We start from the raw sequence: 19,141 nt of genomic DNA, 5'->3' as shown, positions 1-19,141 counted from the left end.
AGTTGGTTCTTTGAAATATTAAATAAAATTGACAAACTTTTAGCCAACCATATCAAAAAAATAAAGATTCATACATGCAATTTCCTGCAGAAATCTAGAAGATTATCAATACCTATTTTAGAGAACCTATATTCAAATAAGATGGAAAACAGAAAAAAATACATGTGAATTATGAAAGCTGAATCAAGAAGATACAAAAATTCTTTTTTTTTTTTTTTTTTTTTTTTGTCTTTTTGAGACAGGGTCTCGCTATGCAGTTCAGGCTGGCCTTGAGCTCACTTTGTAGCCCAGGCTGGTCTCAAACCCACAACAATCCTCCCACTTCAGCCTCCCGAGTGCTGGGATTACAGGCATGAGCCACCATGCACGGCTAAAAAATTCTAAATTACCTAATATCAGTAAGTGAAATTGAAGATGTAATTAAAAATCTACTAACAAATAAAAGCCCAGGTCCTGATTGATTCACTGCTGAATTATACAAGAAATTCAGAGAAAATCTAATTCCACTGCTTCTCAAACTTTCTAATTGAATTGAAAAGAAAGCAATACTCCTAAACTCATTCTTGGAAGCAAGATTATCCTGGTACCAAAACTAGAGAAGTCAACAAAAAAAGAGACCTGTATGCCAATCTCCCTAATTAACATAGACATTGAAAATCCTCTATAAGATACTGGCAAACAGAAGGCAGTAAATCATCAAGAAGATTATACACAGGGAAGGAAAAGAAGATGCTGCTTGATAGGTAACTGGGTGGAGAGCCTCTCTGGAAAAACAGCTCAGACACTGGAATTTGACAACATGGAGAGGGCCAGACAAGGGGAGAGGGATTCTCATGACCCAGGAGGAATCTGAGGAAAAAGAAAAAGGGTGGAGGGATGGAGCTGGACACGCTCATTGAAACTGGTCCTGCCCTGTGCTGGGCACCCAGTGGAGTTGGACAATTCAAGGTCGTGCTGAAGCTATGGGTGTCAATAACAGGTGTTGGTGAGTCCCAGGCCCTTGGCAAGAGGAGGCAGCACAGCATAGAGTGGAGCCAAAGAGGAGAGCTGCATTAATAAGCAGTGAGTGCTGGAAATTGGGTTCCGTGGTGGGTGTGGCCAGCTGGAAGACATATTGGAGTTGGGCAGGATAGGCCTGAGTCTGGCACTGTAGTGGCATCAGTCAGCTGTCCCTGACCCAAAGAGGACTGGTGGGACCTGCTTGGGCTGAGTCACACCCCTGGTCGGGACCCGATAGCCAGGGATGGAACTATCCCTAACCTGTGACATCTTCTCCACAGCACAGCTAAGTTGCTGAAGGCACTTGCCGGTTGACTGGCTCAGAGAATTGGGGCCAGCCCACAGTCCCTGCATGCACCTCAGAGAATAGCAAACTAGAGAAGGCAGCAAGCCCCCAGCCAGCATGCTTCAGAAAAACCGTAAGCAATATGGGAGAGGGCCTGAGACCTCTACCGTACACCTATCTGAAAGAAACCAGAAATATGACAACAGAAAGAAATAAGAAAAAACCTCCAGCCACTGACTCTGGGAAAATAAGTCCAGGTGAGGTAAATACAGAAGAGAACCACTGCAACAATCATGCAATATCAACCACAGCATCAGTGGACATAAAGAAACACCTTCATGACCTCATAGATTAGCTTAAAACTGAAATTCTAATCCAAGTGAGGCAAGATATAAAAAGATAAAAGAAATGCTAAGCCCCTCTCAAGAAGACACAGATGGAAGAATGGAAGAACACAGAAAAGTAAGAGAAACCTTTGGTGAAGAATATAAACAAAATCTAGAATACATGAAACAGATCCAAAGAGATTATCAGGAAATTACAAACTCCATTGAAAGCTGGCAAAATGCCTTGACAGAAACTAAAGTTAGCCTTTCAAAACTTGAAGATAGATTTGCAATGTGTGATCATGAAAGAAAAGACCTCTTAAAAATAACAAGGAACCATGAAGTAACAATTCAAAGGCTAGAAGATGACAAGAGTATCTATAACTTAAGAATAAAAAGTGTGAGTGAAGAAGCAGGAGTAACCACAAATGAATTACAAAGGCTATTCACAGAAATAATTAAGGAAAACTTCCCAAGCATAGGAAAAAGAAATGATATCCAGATAAATGAGGGATACAGAACTCCAACCAACTAAAACCAAAACAGATCTATACCCAGGCATATAATAAGCAAGATCCCAGAAATTCACCACAAGAACAGAATATTAAAAGTCATCAGAGAAAAGAAGCAGATCACCTATAAAGGTAAATCCATCAAAATAACAACAGACTTCTCAACACAAACTATTAAATCAAGAAAAGCCTGGAGTGAAGTATTCTAAGCCCTGAAATCCAACCCAGATTGATGTACCCTGCAAAACTCTCTCTCAAAATTAATGGAGAATTGGGCCGGGGATTTAGCTCAGTGGCATAAGCGCCTGCCTGGCAAATGTGAGGTCCTGAGTTTGATCCCCGGTACCACACACACACACACAAAAAAAAAAAAAAAAAAAAAAAAAAAAAAAAAAAATCAATGGATGGAGAAACAAGATGTTTACAAGACAAAGAGGAACTGTGGCCACCAATCCAACCCTACAAAAAATACTGAAGGACATTCTAGAGAGAGATAGGAAAAAATGCCAGGATTCCAGCAACAGTGGAATAGAGGCCTCAATGAATGGGGCAGACAGTGGATTGAAGGAGAAAATTGGACAAATAATAGCAGAAAAATAGAATAGCAGAGATGAGGCAGAGAAGGTGGGCTATAATCTCTAATATAGATAGCCTTGATATACTAACAGAAAGAAACACTGGCAGAGTAGATCAGGAGGCAGAATCCATTGAGATGCTCTGAATAGGCAATATATTCAACCTGAAAGAGGGTTAATAAACTGAAAGTCAAAGATGAGAAAACGATTCCCACTCCAGACAGGGAACCAGAGAGAAATAGGGACAACTAGTCCAGCAGCTGCAGACAGGTTGGAAAGTCATGACACTTTTGTACAGTGGAGAACTACTCAGCTATAAGGAAGGAAAACCTTGTGGCTTTAGTAAGTAAAGGAATATATCTCAAGATTAAGCTCAGGGGTAAAAAGGTTCAACACCACTTAGATAGATAACGGATTATCCCCCTAATCTAAAAACTAAAGGAGTTAGTGGGACCCAAAATATACAAAGCACCCTGAGGAAGGGAAAGAGGAGAAACTGCCCTAAAAAGGAATGCAGAGGACATTGTTAATAGTTTATCAGGACTTACAAGCCACATTAGTTTTATTGCTATGTTTAGTTTGATTTTATTTTGTTCCAATCTGTCTACTCATACTAGATTTGAGGGCACAGATAGCTATCCCCAAAATAGCAGGATATACTATGGTAAATATCCTTAATTCTCTATTAACTTAAACTGAAGCCCTGTGTTACTTACATTGTATTACTATGACTGATCTTATTTGAAGCTGGTTTGCTAGACTTCTGTTTTGTCTTGACTGATTTTATTCAAATTTGGTATGGTTGATAGTATCAAGTCTAAGAGTAGAGGCAACTACTCTGAAGATGACAAGATGATTATTAACTGCTTTTGAAGTCCTACAATGTCTCCAATGTTGTGTTTTTATTAAAATTGCTATGTAATTCTATGTTCAATTATATTATGTCTGATGATGTAGACAATTCTACTGAAAATAACAAGAGAAAACATAGTAACTACTGTACATCATCTAGTATTGTGGTTTTATGTCTTTTTCATTTCATGTTTTTCTAGGAATTTGTTTTGCTGTCTTGTTTTGATCTGTTTTTCCCTATAATACAGAAAGGATAGGTATACATGTAGAAGTTCACATTTGTGGAGAATTTATAAATAGTTAATGGCAACAGATTATATAATACATGATGTAATGAACAGATAATCTGAAGAAGAGACACTAAGATACCCAGTGATAATTCTGTAGCATTATGATATGAAATCTATTAATAGTATTATTCACTGTTCAGAATGATGTTAGTCTAGTCTCTTATGTTTAATTTCAGCATATGCAAAGATATGGACAGCTAATTCGAAGAGAATGAGAGACATTATGGCGGCCATTGTTGACTTCGCTGATGTCAGGTCTTGAAGACCAGGTCCTCATCATTTTGTTCTGATTAGATCAGTACTATAATGTTCAGTATGTATTCCCTGTGTGTGAAGATGGGGACAACTATTTGGAAGAAAACTCGAGAAAATATGATAGATAATGAAGATCTCCAGTGGACTTGCTTTGAAATCTGTGCTTCTTAAAATTGCTTCCTTATGATCTGTTTGTTATTTTTTTTATGTTTAATCTTACCCTCTTTAAAAAAAAGAAGATTATACACCACTAGTAAGTAGGATTCATCCCAGAGACGCAGGGATGGTTCATCATACCCAAATCAATAAATGTAATACACCATGTTAACAGAGCCAAGAACAAAAAAATATGGTCATCTCAGTAGACTCAGAAAAAGCATTTGACAAAGTCCAACATTCATTCATGATTTAAAAAAAAACCCACAGAAAATTGAAATAGATGGTTTCTACCTCAATCTGATAAAAGCCATCTATGACAAATCAACAGCCAACATCATACTAGATGAACAAAAACTGAAAGTTTTCACACTAAAATCAGGAACAAGATAAGAATGTCCACTATCACCATTCCTATTCAATATTGTTCTGGAAAGACTATCCAGAACAATTAGACAAGAGAAAAAATTAAAGAGAATAAAGATAGGGAAAAAAGAAGTTAAATTACCATTATATGCAGATTACATGACACTTTACATAGAAGACTGCAAAACTCCTGCAAGACTTCAAGATTTAATAGACAAACTGAATTGCATAGCTGGATACAAAGTCAATACTCAAAAGTCAATAACATTCTTTTACAGATAATAACAAACTGACAGAGAAATTAGAGAAACCATACCTTTCACAGCAGTGCCCAAAATAATAAAATACAATCAAACAAAGTAAAAGATCTCCACATTGAAAACTATAGTACTCTTTTTTTAAAAAAGGAGATCAAAGAGGATATCAGAAAATGGAAAGATATTCCTTCTCTTGTATATGAAGAGCAAACATAGTAAACATGGCCATACTCTCAAAATTGTTATACAGATTTAATGCAATTCTGATCAAAATACCAATAGCATACTTCTCAGCATACTACTAGAGAAAACAACCTAGAAGTTATTTGGAGCCAGAGAGGACCTAGAATAAGAAAAATTTCTAAGCAACAAAAGCAAGGCAAGGTGCATCACAATGCCTGGCCTAAAATTATACTGGGAGGCTGCTGTGATAAAAACAGCATGGTAGGGCCAGGGATTTAGCTCAATGGCATAAACGTCTGCCCAGAAAGTGCTACATCATGAGTTCAATCCCTGATACCAAAAAAGAAAAAGAAAAAAAAAAAAAAGCATGTACTGGCAAAAAACAGACTCAAGGATCAGTGAAACTGATAATAAGATATAGAAACAACTCCGGACACACTCAGTCACCTGATCTTTGACAAAGGAGTCAAATACCCTCACTAGGAAAAAAAATAGCCTCTTTAACAAATGGTGCTGGAAAAACTGGCTTTCCACATGCAAAATATTAAAACTAGACCCACATCTCTCATCATGCACTACATTGAAACCCATGAGTCAAAGATCTAAGATCTAAATATTAAAACAGAAACACTAAATCTGCTGGAAAGTAGAACAGGTAAAACTCTTGAAGACATAGGTATAGGCAAAGACTTTGAGAACAAAAACCTGATTGCACAAGAAATGTTTCAAAGAATCAACAACTGGGATCTCATCTTATTAAAAAGCAAAAGAAACCATCAACAGCATGAAGAGGCAATGCACAGAAGGGGAAAAATTTTTTGCCAGCCATTCTTCAAACAAAGAACTAATATCTAGAATTTCTAAAGAACTCAGAAAAAAGTCATACCTCTCAAATTTAAAGAACCAATCCAAAAGTGGGCTTCTGAAATGAATAACACTTCTCATATTGAAGAAGTAGAAATAGTAAATAAATATATGAAAGAATCTCAACATCACTGGTCACTGAGGAGTTATAAATTAAGACAATACTGAGATTTCACCTCACTCCAGAAAGAATGGCTATTATTAAGAAACCAACAAACAACAAATACTGGAGTATCTATGGGACAAAAGGAACCCTTCTCCACTGTTGGTGGGACTGTAGATTGATGCAGCCACTGTGGAAATCACTGTGGAGATTCCTCATAGAACTAAAGCTAGAAGTTCCATTTGACCCAGCTATTCCTCTCCTTGGTGTCTTCCTGAAAGAATTAAAAACAGTCTACTACAGAAGTATTTGCATGCCCATATTTATAACAGCACAATTTGTAATAGCTAAATTTTAGAAACATCCCAAGTGCCCATCAACAGATGAATGGATAAAGAAGATGTGAGTATTTTTTAGATATAGTGCAAGAATTACTCTGCCAAAAAGGATAAGCTTGAGACATTTTTAGGTAAATGGATGCAACTTGAGACCATACTCTTAAGTGAAATAAATTGGCCACACGTGTTTAAATAAGGCAGTTTTTCTCTGGTGTAAGAAACTGGAAAGGTAAATAAAGACCAAAATGTATAATAAATATTGTAAAATAGGAAGACAATTTTCAAGTGGGAATGGAGGGGGGAAGGAAGGAAGTGAGGGAAAAGAGAAAAAATAGTGGTAAAAATGGAAACAAAGCTTTTGTAAATAAGGAAGAGAAGTGGTGAGTATATAGGAATGGAAAAAAAAGCATCAAGATATATCATGTTCAGGTACAAATTACTTATGATAAATGTGATCATTACATATATCTAAAATGTATCAATAAAATTAATGTAAAAATAAAATATTGAGATGAAAAAATTTTTTCTCTTCCCATTATATGTGTACAAGATTCCCTAAATTTGAATCTGACCCTGTTCACAGGACTAATCAGAAGATGTTTTTAGCCCTTTATTTGCATGTGGGTACAAGCAATTAAGCATCACTATTTCTGAGTCTTCATTTACATGTAACAAGAAGCCAAACAAAAATTTTTAAAAGAGTCCACATAAGGGATTCTGCCAAATGACTGTTCAGTAGGATGACTTTCCCAATTCCTTACTAGAACAGAGATAACCTTGGAATTTTGGATAAAAGTATCATTTTTCCCTTATCCTAGGGATTCTGTGAGCCTTTTCCCTAACCCACTCTAACTCTGCAGGATGTACAATATCTTTCTTTCTGGCTTCTATAAATATACACTTTCACTGCCTTTTTGGTGTGTCTTATCCAATTCTTTGTTCAGAACACCAAGGACCTGGAAAGAAGACCTGTGAGACTCTTCATCCTGGAATAGGATCATTTAGTTTAAACAATGTTTCTCTAGTTTGAGGATAATGTCTGTGTCATCATCCAGGGTAAGGAGTAAAATAATTTCAAAGTGTTCCAAGCCTCTCTTTAGTGTGTTTTATCATTCCAAACAAGCCAGTCACCATCTTAACTTTTAACAGTACCACTAGAGTTTGAATCTGAGGTGTCCTTATAGGTCCATGTGGCAAAGACTTGGTCTTCAGTGAAGTGCTGGTGGGATGGTGGAAAATTTAAGAAATGGGCCCTGTAGGGAGTCTTTGGGTCAGTGGGGCACTTTGTGGAAGGAGACTGTGGAACCCTAAATCCTATTTCTTACTCTTTTGCTTCCAGCCATGAAATGAGCAGTTTTATTCTGGCACATGCTCCTGCTATGATACTGTGCCATGCCACAGGTCCAAAAACAATGGGGCTACAAAATGAGGGACTACAACCTCCCAAACTGGGAGTCAACATAAACCTGCTCTATCCTTCCATCTGGAGGACCCTGGGAAGACCTGTGATTGCTCCTTACCCCAACCAGAGGACACTGGGCCTGTGAGAGTGCTGGTGATTCCTCCCTCCACTTGGAGGACCCAAGGTGGGATGGCAAGACCCCCAGTGATACACTATGGCTCAGGCTGGGGCACATATCATGGAGAGGTGGAAACCTGGAAACCTGGAAAAGTCTGAAGCAGCAGTAAGAACCTGAATCAAATGTTGGTTCACATTGATACTCTTAGGCTAGTCAGACTGGAAAGAATCCAAGACTCACCTAACTGGTCCCTGTTAGGATTTTTTTTTTTTTTGGTGTTGTAGAAAAACAAAGGAAAAAGGGAAAAGGCCTTATTGTAGGCATTGCAGGACTGCAGAAGAGTGCAGAATCCTTCTGAGATACACAAAAAAGCCATTGGGCTTTTATTAGGTTTGACAGTCAGTGGAGTTTGAAGGGCCAGGCAAAATGACATATTGACAGCTGACTGGGGAGATGTGGGTATGTGTGCAAAAAGCTTGGAAGAATACAGAAATCAGTATTGGAGGGACATGCTATCATTTTCAGGTCCCATGGCACCATGTGGGCCTGATGGAATTTCATACAGGTGGAACCCATAACCTCATAGGAGAAATTCAGGTGACTGGCCCCTTCCCTACACTGTGGGAGCCAGTGACCGGGTGAATGCCAGCCACACAATGGGACCCTGACTAAGATGCACACAATGGACAGTAGAAACTACTGAGACTAAAAAGACCAAAATATAAATCAAGAGGTGAAAATGACAAGATGAAAAAACAAAATGCAATCTCAGGCCTCCAGCTCATCCAGCACAAATATAGGAGATAGAGACATAGAAGAAAATGAAAGACACATACCTGAAATTTCTAAAAAGATAGCAAGTGAAGTACAAATCTATGAGGCTACAGAGGAATTCCAATCAGAAATAATCTCAGGTAAAAAAAGAAATGACAACTATAATGAAGGAATTGTTCAGCATAGCTAGAGAAGACATAGATAAAAATAATACAGGAGCATAGAATGGAAACTTTGAATGAACAATATAGGAAAGAAATAGAATGCATGAAACAGATTCAAAGAAATATCCAGGAAATTGAAAATTCCATTGAAGGCAGGCAAAACCTCTTGAACAAAACTGAAGATAGTCTTTCAGACCTTGAAGACAGAATCACAGCTAGCAATCATAAAAGGAAAGGTTACTTAAAAATAACAAGAAACTATGAAATACAAATTCAACAGCTCCAACCCAATATCAAGAACAAACAATATGAGACTGATAAGTGTCAATGAAAAGGCAGGAATCAACACAAATTAAATTTTAAAAATTTGCAGAACTAATAGCAGAAAATTTGCTAAGCATGGGAAAATGACATGACATACAGTTAAGAGAGGCATATAGGATTCTAGATGGTCATGATCAAAATAAATCTATACACAGACAAAATATTCAAACAACATAAAATATAATATCAAAGGCTGTTAAAGAAACAGATCACCAATCACTATCAGCCGAGCCCAGCCTGTTTTGTGGCCACGCCTGGCCATCGGTGTGCAGAGGAGGAGCTAGGCAGATCTGGGGTGCCCTCATCGGCCTCTCTGCGTGTCTGGAGGACTCTGGATATCTCCACCCAGACTGTTGGAGTCCCCCCAGGCTTCCAGGTGCAGTGAAGGGGAGAGGTGGGTTTGAGGCTTTCACATCAGCCTCCCCATTCCGGTTGCACTTGGAGAACTGCTGAGCTTCCGACGGGTGGGCGGGCCCACACTATCAGCCGAGCCCAGCCTGTTTTGTGGCCACACCTGGCCATCGGTGTACAGAGGAGGAGCTGGGCAGATCTGGGGTGCCTGCATCGGCCTCTCCGTGTGTCTGGAGGACTGTGGATATCTCTGCAAGCAGGGAGGGACCACAGGTTCCTGAGGCACCACGGCCTGTGGTGAGTACCCTAACCCGGCTGTGATTGAAGAACTGTGGAGCTTCCAAGGGGCAGGTAGGCGCACAGTGTCCCTGAGGCCCAGCTTGTCTGGAACTGCGGAGTTCTGAGCAGGCAGAGGAGGGCCACTGGTTCTGTAGGCCCAATGGCTTGGGGTAGCGTGGTGCCAGAGTCTCAGTAGCTGCAAACATAGAAGGGGATTTTCAACAGATCCTGAGGAAGCTTTCAAATAACACTTGAAACACAGAAATATAGGAAAATGACAAAATGAAAGACCAAATTACAACCTCAAACCTCCAGCCCATCTCAAGAAACCCTAGGATCGATGTATATAGAAGAAAATATATCCCATCCACCTCATATATCGGACACAATAGCTACTGAAATTGACAAGCAACTCCAGGAAGCTTTAAAGAAATTCAAACTTGAAATAATCTCCCAGATAAAAGAAGAAATGATAAAAGAAATGAAAGAGATTCTAAATATATCTAAAGAAAACACAGATAAAAAATTGGAGGAACTAAACAAAAAGATAGAATCCGTAGACGAGCAATATAAGAAACAAACAGAATACATAATGCAGATGCACAGAGATATACAGGAAATAAAAAACTCCACTGAAAGTTGTAAAAACTGCCTTAATGAAAGTGAAGATAGAATTTCAGACCTTGAAGACAGGATTGCAGCTAGTGAACAGGAAAGGAAAGATCTTTTGAAAATAACAAGGAATCAGGAAACAACAATTCAACAACTGCAAGACGATGCAAAGAAGAATAACATAAGAATGATAGGGATTAATGAAAGAGAGGGAGACAACATGAAGGATGTCAGGAGGATATTTAGAGAAGTAATAGCTGAAAATTTCCCAAGCATGAGATCAGAAACTGACATCAGGATCAGTGAAGCATATAGAACTCCAAATAGTCATAACCAAAATAAAACTACACCCAGACATATAATAATCACCATCCCAGAAATCCAACACAAGAATAGATTATTAAAAGCTGTCAGATAGAAAACACAGATCACTTATAAAGGAAAACCTATAAGAATCACAGCAGACTTCTCAGCACAAACGATAAAGTCAAGAAGAGCATGGAGTGAAATATTCCAGATCCTAAAGCAAAATGATTTCCAACCAAGACTGATATATCCTGCAAAACTATCATTCAAAATAGATGGTGAAATACGATACTTCCATGACAAAGAACAGCTGAAGAACTTCATGAACACCAAACCAACCCTGCAAAAAATATTGAAAGACAGTTTAGATACACAAAGGAAAAAACCACTAAGCAAAGCAAATAATTAAACAGAACAGAAAGATGAAGATGCAACAGCAGAGAGATAACATTCCTACAATTAACCAGCATTTAACAGTAATAACCATTAATGTAAATGGTCTCAATGCACCAATCAAAAGAAACAGACTAGCAGAATGGATCAAGAAACAAAATCCAACCATATGCTGTTTACAGGAAATCCATCTAACCCAGAAGGATACTCACAGACTGAAAGTCAAAGGATGGAAAACAATTCTTCATGCAGCAGGAATCCAAAAAAAAGGCAGGAGTAGCCATTCTGTTTGCAGACAACGTGAACTTTAAACCAACAATGACCATAAAGGACAAAGAAGGTCACTACATACTCGTAAGGGGAAAACTCCAAGAGGAAGAGATAACTATCTTAAATACATACGCACCAAACTCCAGAGCACCCAGTTATATAAAACAATTATTAACAGAAATGAAAACTCAAATTATCAGTAACACAATTGTAACAGGAGACTTTAATACGCCATTGACACCAAGGGACAGATCAACCAGACAGAAAATGAGCAAAGAAATAACAGAACTGAATCACACCTGTGAACAAATGGGTTTGATAGACATATACAGAATGTTCCACCCAACAACATCAGAATACACATTCTTCTCAGCAGTACATGGATCATTTTCTAAAATAGACCATATATTAGCTCACAGAACATATTTAAGCAAATGCAAAAGAGTTGAAATTATCCCTTGCATGTTATCAGATCATAGCGTTCTGAAATTAGAAATTAATGATAAAAGATACTGCAAACATTCCGCAAACACATGGAAACTGAATAACACACTCTTGAGCAATCAGTGGGTCACAGAAGAAATTAAAGAAGAAATTAAACAATACCTAAAAGAAAATGAAAATGCAGATACAACTTATCGGAATCTGTGGGATGCAATGAAAGCCGTCCTGAAATGAAAATTTATTGCACTGAGTTCCCACATCAGGAAAACAGAATGAATACAAATAAATAACTTGATGCTACACCTCAAACAGCTAGAAAAAGAAGAGCAAGTCAAGCCCAAAGCCAAAAGAAGAGAGGAAATTATAAAAATCAGAGCAGAAATCAATGCAATAGAGACTAAGAAAACAATCCAAAGAATCAATGAATCAAAGAGTTGGTTCTTTGAAAGAATAAATAAAATTGATAAGCCCCTAGCCAACCTTATTTAAAAAAGGGAAGAAAAAGCTCAAATTCATGCAATAAGAAATGAAAAAGGAGAAATCACTACAGACCCAATAGAAATACAGAGGATCATCAACACCTATTTCGAAAACCTCTACTCTCAAAAGTTTGATAACACAGAAGAAATAGACAGATTCTTAGAAGCATATGAAGTACCAAAGCTAGATCAAGAGGATGTAAAACTGTTGAATAACCCAATCTCTGCTAATGAAATTGAAAATGTAATTAAGTCCTTACCCACCAAGAAGAGCCCAGGCCCAGATGGATTCACTGCAGAATTCTACAAGAAATACAAAGAAGACCTAATGCCGACACTCCTCAAACTATTCAATGAAATTGAAAGGGAAGCAATCCTTCCTAAGTCATTCCTGGAAGCAAATATTACTCTAGTACCAAAACCTGAGAAAGACCCAACTATAAAAGAGAACTATAGACTGATCTCCCTAATGAACACAGATGCAAAAATCCTCAATAAAATATTGGCAAATAGGATCCAGCAAATCATCAAGAAGATTATACACCATGACCAAGTGGGATTCATCCCAGTAATGCAAGGATGGTTCACCATATGCAAATCAATAAATGTAATTCACCATATCAATAAAGCCAAAAATAAGAATCACATGATCATTTCTATAGATGCAGAAAAAGCCTTTGATAAGGTCCAACACTTATTCATGATAAGAACTTTACAGAAAATTGGAATAAATGGTCTTTACCTCAATATAATAAAGGCCATTTATGACAAACCAACAGCCAGCATCATACTAAATGGCCAAAAATTGAAAGCCTTTACTTTAAAATCGGGCACAAGACAAGGATGTCCTTTATCACCACTCCTATTTAATATAGTACTGGAAGTACTAGCCAGAGCAATTAGGCAAGAAAGAGAAATAAAAGGGGTAAAGATAGGAAAAGAAGAAGTTAAATTATCATTGTTTGCAGATGACATGATACTCTACATAGAAGACCCCCTAAACTCCATTGAAAGACTCTTAGATACAATAAATAAATTCAGTAATGTGGCTGGATACAAAATCAATACTCAGAAAGCAATAGCATTCCTATACATGAACAACAAAATCACAGAGAGGGAAATAAGAGAAACTGGACTATTCACATTAGCAACCAAAAAAATGAAATACTTAGGAATTACTCTTATGAAAGAAGTGAAAGACTTATACAGTGAAAATTATAATACACTGAAAAAGGAAATTGAAGATGATCTTAGAAAATGGAAAGACATCCCTTGCTCATGGATAGGAAGAACAAACATTGTGAAAATGGCCATTCTCCCAAAACTGTTATACAGATTCAATGCAATCCCAATAGAAATACCATCAACATACCTTATAGATCTAGAGAAATCACTCCTAAATTTCATCTGGAACCAGAAGAGACCTAGAATCGCAAAGGCAATTCTAAGCAGCAAAGACAAAGCAGGAGGCATCACAATCCCTGACTTGAAGTTATACTACAAAGCAACAGTAGTAAAATCAACATGGTATTGGAATCAAAACAGAACCAAAGATCAGTGGAATAGATTAGAAGATACAACCACAACTACAAACACACTCAACCACCTTATCTTTGATAAAGGAGCCAAGCAGGTTCACTGGAAGAACGACAGTCTCTTTAATAAATGGTGCTGGAAAAACTGGCTCTCCATTTGCCAAAAACTAAAGCTAGACCCATGTCTATCACCATGTACTAAATTAAAATCTAAATGGGTCAAAGATCTGAATATTAAAACAGAAACACTAAATCTATTGGAAGACAAATTAGGTAGAAACCTTGGAGACATAGGAGTAGGTAAAGAATTCATGAACAGGACTCAAACTGCACAGGAAATACTTCCCAGAATCAATAACTGGGACCATTTCTTATTAAAAAGTTTCTGCATGTCAAAAGAAATCTCTAGCATAGTGAAAAGAAAACCCACAAACTGGGAAAAGATTTTAGTGAACTCTCTCTCAGACAAGGGCCTCTTGTCTAAAACATATAAAGAATTAAAAAAACTCAGACCTCCAAAATTCAAAGATCCAATCCAAAAATGGGCATCTGAGATGAATACGCAATTCTCAGATGAAGAAATGCAAATGGCAAATAAATACATGAAAAAATGCTCATCATCATTGGTCATTAGAGAAATGCAAATTAAAACCACACTGAGATACCATCTCACTCCTGAAAGAATGGCCAGGATCAAGAAAACCAACAACAAATGCTGGAGAGGCTGTGGGGAAAAAGAAACTCTCCTGCACTGCTGGTGGGAGTGTAGACTGGTACAGCCTTTGTGGAGATCTGTCTGGAGATTTCTCAAAAAGTTGGGATTGGAAATCCCATTTATTCCAGCTATTCCACTTCTAGGCATATTCCCAGAAGAACTGAAAGCATCATACCACAGTGATATTTGTGCACCTATGTTTATAGCAGCACAATTTGTAATCACCAGATCTTGGAAACAACCCAAGTGTCCATCAACTGAGGAATGGATAAAAAAGTTGTGGTATTTCTATACAATGGAGTATTATTCAGCTATAAAGAAGGATCACATTGAGATATTTATCAATAAATGGGCGCAGCTTGAGACCATACTCATAAGTGAAATAAATCAATCTCGCATGTGTGAATACCGAATAGTTTCCCTAATGTAAGTAATGATTCAAATATATAAAAATATGTGGTAATCATGATTCCCCATTAGGTGGCCTTGAAGCCTTATAAAGTTTTCACTCATTAATTAGAAAGGCTTTATTCTGGCCTTCTTGATATGGAAATATTTGAAGCTAGAGTATATAAAGTTTTATCCAAATATTTCAAGGAAAAAGACAGACACTATGGTAACTACTATTAAGTTGGGTTATATGGTGGTGAAGTACTAGGTTGCTGAAAAAGTCATGCTTTGACCTCTATTGTTATATTGTTATGTCCTGTTTTATCTCAATCTCCCCCTTATTCTTTTAAAAAAAATTATTTAGTCATTTCTTATGTTGGTCTTAATTAAGGGAAAAAATTTAAAAAATTAGGATATATAAATAGTAACTCTTTTTGATTTCCTATTAACTTGGTTTGAAGTCCTGTAATACTCCCATGATCTTGTTTTGACTGATTAGACTCTGTTCCATTCTGTATGATAGTATCAAGTTTGAGGATATAGGCAACTACTTTGAAGGCAATAAGATTCACTAAGATGCCCATTCTGGTTTGACTATTGTCTTCTTTGGAAGTCCTGTAATGTTTACAATGCCTAAGTTTTATTGGTCTTGTTCTCTACTGTTTTGTCCAACTTTATAATATCTAATGAGATAGACAATTCTTTTTAAGGAAACAAGAGACAACGTTGATAATCATTGTTGATAACCTTGTACTCTGTTCTACACCATGTGCTATGTCTATCCTTGGTTTTGACTGACAGCTTTGTTTTGCCATATTTGACTGTATTCTCTCCCCCCCCAAAAAAAGTAATAAGCACTAAGGAGTAATAAAATCCAAAATGTGTAAATTTTGTTGTAAAAAAGAGAGGGGGGAAAAAAAGAAAAAGAGTTCTAACAGATATAACAGCAAGTGTGTTTAGGGGTGTTAAATAGCTGACTATATCAATGTTTTTGGATCATTGAACACAGCTGTTTGCAGTCTCCCTGTTTGAATGTCCACTTTGTATTCTTTGATACTGTGATTTGAGCAACTATTTTCAAGATGATAATATGTAATCTATTAACAGGTGATTTCTTACTGTTATGTTTTTTTTTGTAGTTCTGTATTACGTGTACCCTTACACCGCTTTGTTTTGTTTTGTGTTTTTCTCTTTTTCCTCTTAAATAAAATTAAAAAAAAAAGAAACAGATCACCTACAAAGTAATGCCCATTAGAATCAAGACTGCCTTCTCAATACAAACCCTCAAGTCAAGCTTGGAGTGAAATACTTCAAGTCCTGAAAGAAAACAACTTCCAACCTAGATTGAGGTACCCTGAAAAACTACCTTTCAAAATTAGTGGAGAAATAAGATACTTCTCCAGAACAACTGGTGAAATTTATGACCACCAAACCAATCCTACAAAGAGTACTGAAAGATACCCTAAATAGAGACTAAAATGATGACAATTTCAAGAACAACAACAGAAATAAAACAACCAGGCAAGGCAAGCAATTAAACAAAGAGGGAAAGCAGGGAACCAACAACAGGAAAATAACATGACAAAATAACATGACAAAGATAAGCCGTTATAACCATCAATGTAAAATGACCTAATCAGAAGAAACATTACCAAGATAGATCAACCAACAAGAGCCAATAATACGCTGTATACAAGTACACATTTAACTCAAAAAAGAAATTCATAAACTGAAAGTCAAAAGATGGAAAACAATACTCCATGCAACAGGAACCCAGAAAAAAGCAGGGATAGCTATTCTGTTTGCAGAAAATGTGATCTTCAAACCAAAAATGATCAAAAGAGATAAAGAATGTCACTACATATTTGTTAGGGGAAAAATACAAGAGGAAGAGATAACAATCATAAATATATATGTGCCAAATACAAAAGCACCCAACTGTATAAGACAAATATTTACAGATATAAAAATCAAATAGGCACGAATACAATTGTAATGGGGAGACCTTAATACCTCACTGTCACAAATAGACATATAAACTAGACAAAAGTTCAACAAAGAAGTACCAGTCCTGAATCAAAATTTTGAACAAATGGGCTTAGTAGATGTTTAGAGAGTATTCCATGCAACCACATCAGAATACACATTCTTCTCAGCTGCACATAGGATGTTCTCTAAAATAGAGCACATGCTAACCCATAGAACTGATATGTATTGCCTTATCTTTGTCAGGTTATTTTATTTTTATTAAGTAAAAGCAAAGGAATTGAAATTATCTCATGCATAGTATCCCATGCATAGTGCACTGAAATTCAAAATTAATGGCAAAAGAAACTGCAAAAACTCCACAGACACATGAATATTAAATAACACCCTCCTGAACAACCAGTGGGTCACAGATAAAATTAAACAAGAAATTAAACAATATCTATAATCAAATGACAATACAAATATCACATACTGGAACCTGTGGGATGAAATGAAAGCAGTCCTAAGAGGGAAATATATAACAGTGAGTTTTCACATCAGGAAAAACAGAATGAGCACAAATAATCTAAGACTGTGCCTCAAGCTTCTAGAAAAAGAAGAGCAAGACAATCCCAAAAGCTCACAGAAGGAAGAAATTATAAAGATCAGAGCAGAAATTAATGTACTTGCAATTAAGAAAATAACACAAAGAATTAAAGAAGCAAAGAGTTGGTTCTTTAAAAGGATAAACAAAATTGATAAACCCTTAGTGAACCTTATCAAGAAAAGGAAAGAACTCAAATTCATGTAATGAAGAATGAAAAAGGTGAAATCACTACAGATCCTGTGGAAATTCAGATCATCAGTACCTACTGTTATAGATTAAAAGCTGATGGTCAATTTAACACCAGCTAAATAAAATCACCATGGTGCTGAGTGTAGATGTTCCACCTGAGGAAAGCTGCTAGCATAGAGACATGAAGAAGGAGAAGGGAGGCATTGAGGCATTGTGGGTTCTCCTACATGTTGCTGTTTGAGCTGTTGGTTCTCCTGGAGAAGCTCTGGTCCTTACATCAAGCTCCCGAGGGGCTTCTTGGCTCCAGAGGGGAAGATGTGTGCCACTTAACCTCCAGGATGAACTCATCACACTGGCTTCCTGGCATGTACTCAATTGTGCTTTTTGTCAGAGGAGTTCAGGGCCTCCATGTCGCTGAAGCTGGCTGTGGTGCTTTTCAGGACAGCCCTGGTATTTGTTTTGAATGTGACTTCTCAGCTCCAGCATAGAACCCTCAACCTACCAGCACAGCTCCTTCATTCTGCTGGCATAGACTTTCTAGCTTCTACTTCTGATCTTTGGGCCTTCCCAGAGTGGATCTGTAAAACAGACTGGCATGAGTCCTTCTTGTGGGAGTCCCAGCTGGACTCGTGGGAAGCATTGTCATGAGCTCTGGATCTTCATCTGGACTCATGTAGAGGGCTGGGGATTTAGCTCAGTGGCATAAGTGCCTGCCTGGACTCACGCAGGACATTGCTAGGGATTTAGGCCCTTGGTTGAATATTCTATGTCTTTGGTATTGGGGACAGATTTCCTGCACTTTCTTGTGTTAACTCTGGGTGGCCATCATAAAATAATACTATAAATAGTATATCATTGAAAATATAATTTAAAAATTACCAAAAAAGAAAAGCCCAGATTCTGATGGATTCACAGTTGAATTCTATAAGAAATTTGGACAAGATTTAATGTTAATACTCCTCAAACTCTTTAATGAAGTTGAAAGGGAAGAAATTCTCCCCAACTCATCTTAAAGGCAACATTACTCTAATACCAAAGCCAGAGAAAGACCCAACCAAAAAAAGAGAACTACAGGCCAATCTCTCTAATGAACACAGATGCAAAAATCTTCAATAAAATACTAGCAAACAAAATCCAGCAAATCATCAAGAAGATTATATACCACATTCATCCCAAGAATGCAGAATGGTTCAACATATACAAATCAGTACAGATAATATACAATATCAATAGAGCCAAAGGGAAAAAAATCACATTATCATCTCATACATGCAGAAAAACTTTTGATAAAGTTCATTCTCATTTGTGATAAAAAAAAACCTAGAGAAAATTGGAATAGATGGTCTCTACCTCCATTTGATAAAAGCCATCTATGACAAACCAACAACCAACATCATACTAAATGGACAAAAACTGAAAGGTTTCACTGTAAAATCAGGAAGAAGGATGCTCACTATCA

The sequence above is a fragment of the Cavia porcellus genome, unplaced genomic scaffold (genome assembly GCF_034190915.1).
Source record: "Cavia porcellus strain 051 isolate PalLab524CR breed Dunkin Hartley unplaced genomic scaffold, mCavPor4.1 scaffold_2, whole genome shotgun sequence".
NCBI classification, from domain to species: domain Eukaryota; kingdom Metazoa; phylum Chordata; class Mammalia; order Rodentia; family Caviidae; genus Cavia; species Cavia porcellus.
The sequence above is the reverse complement of the archived record's forward strand: the minus strand, read 5'-3'. Positions refer to the sequence as shown.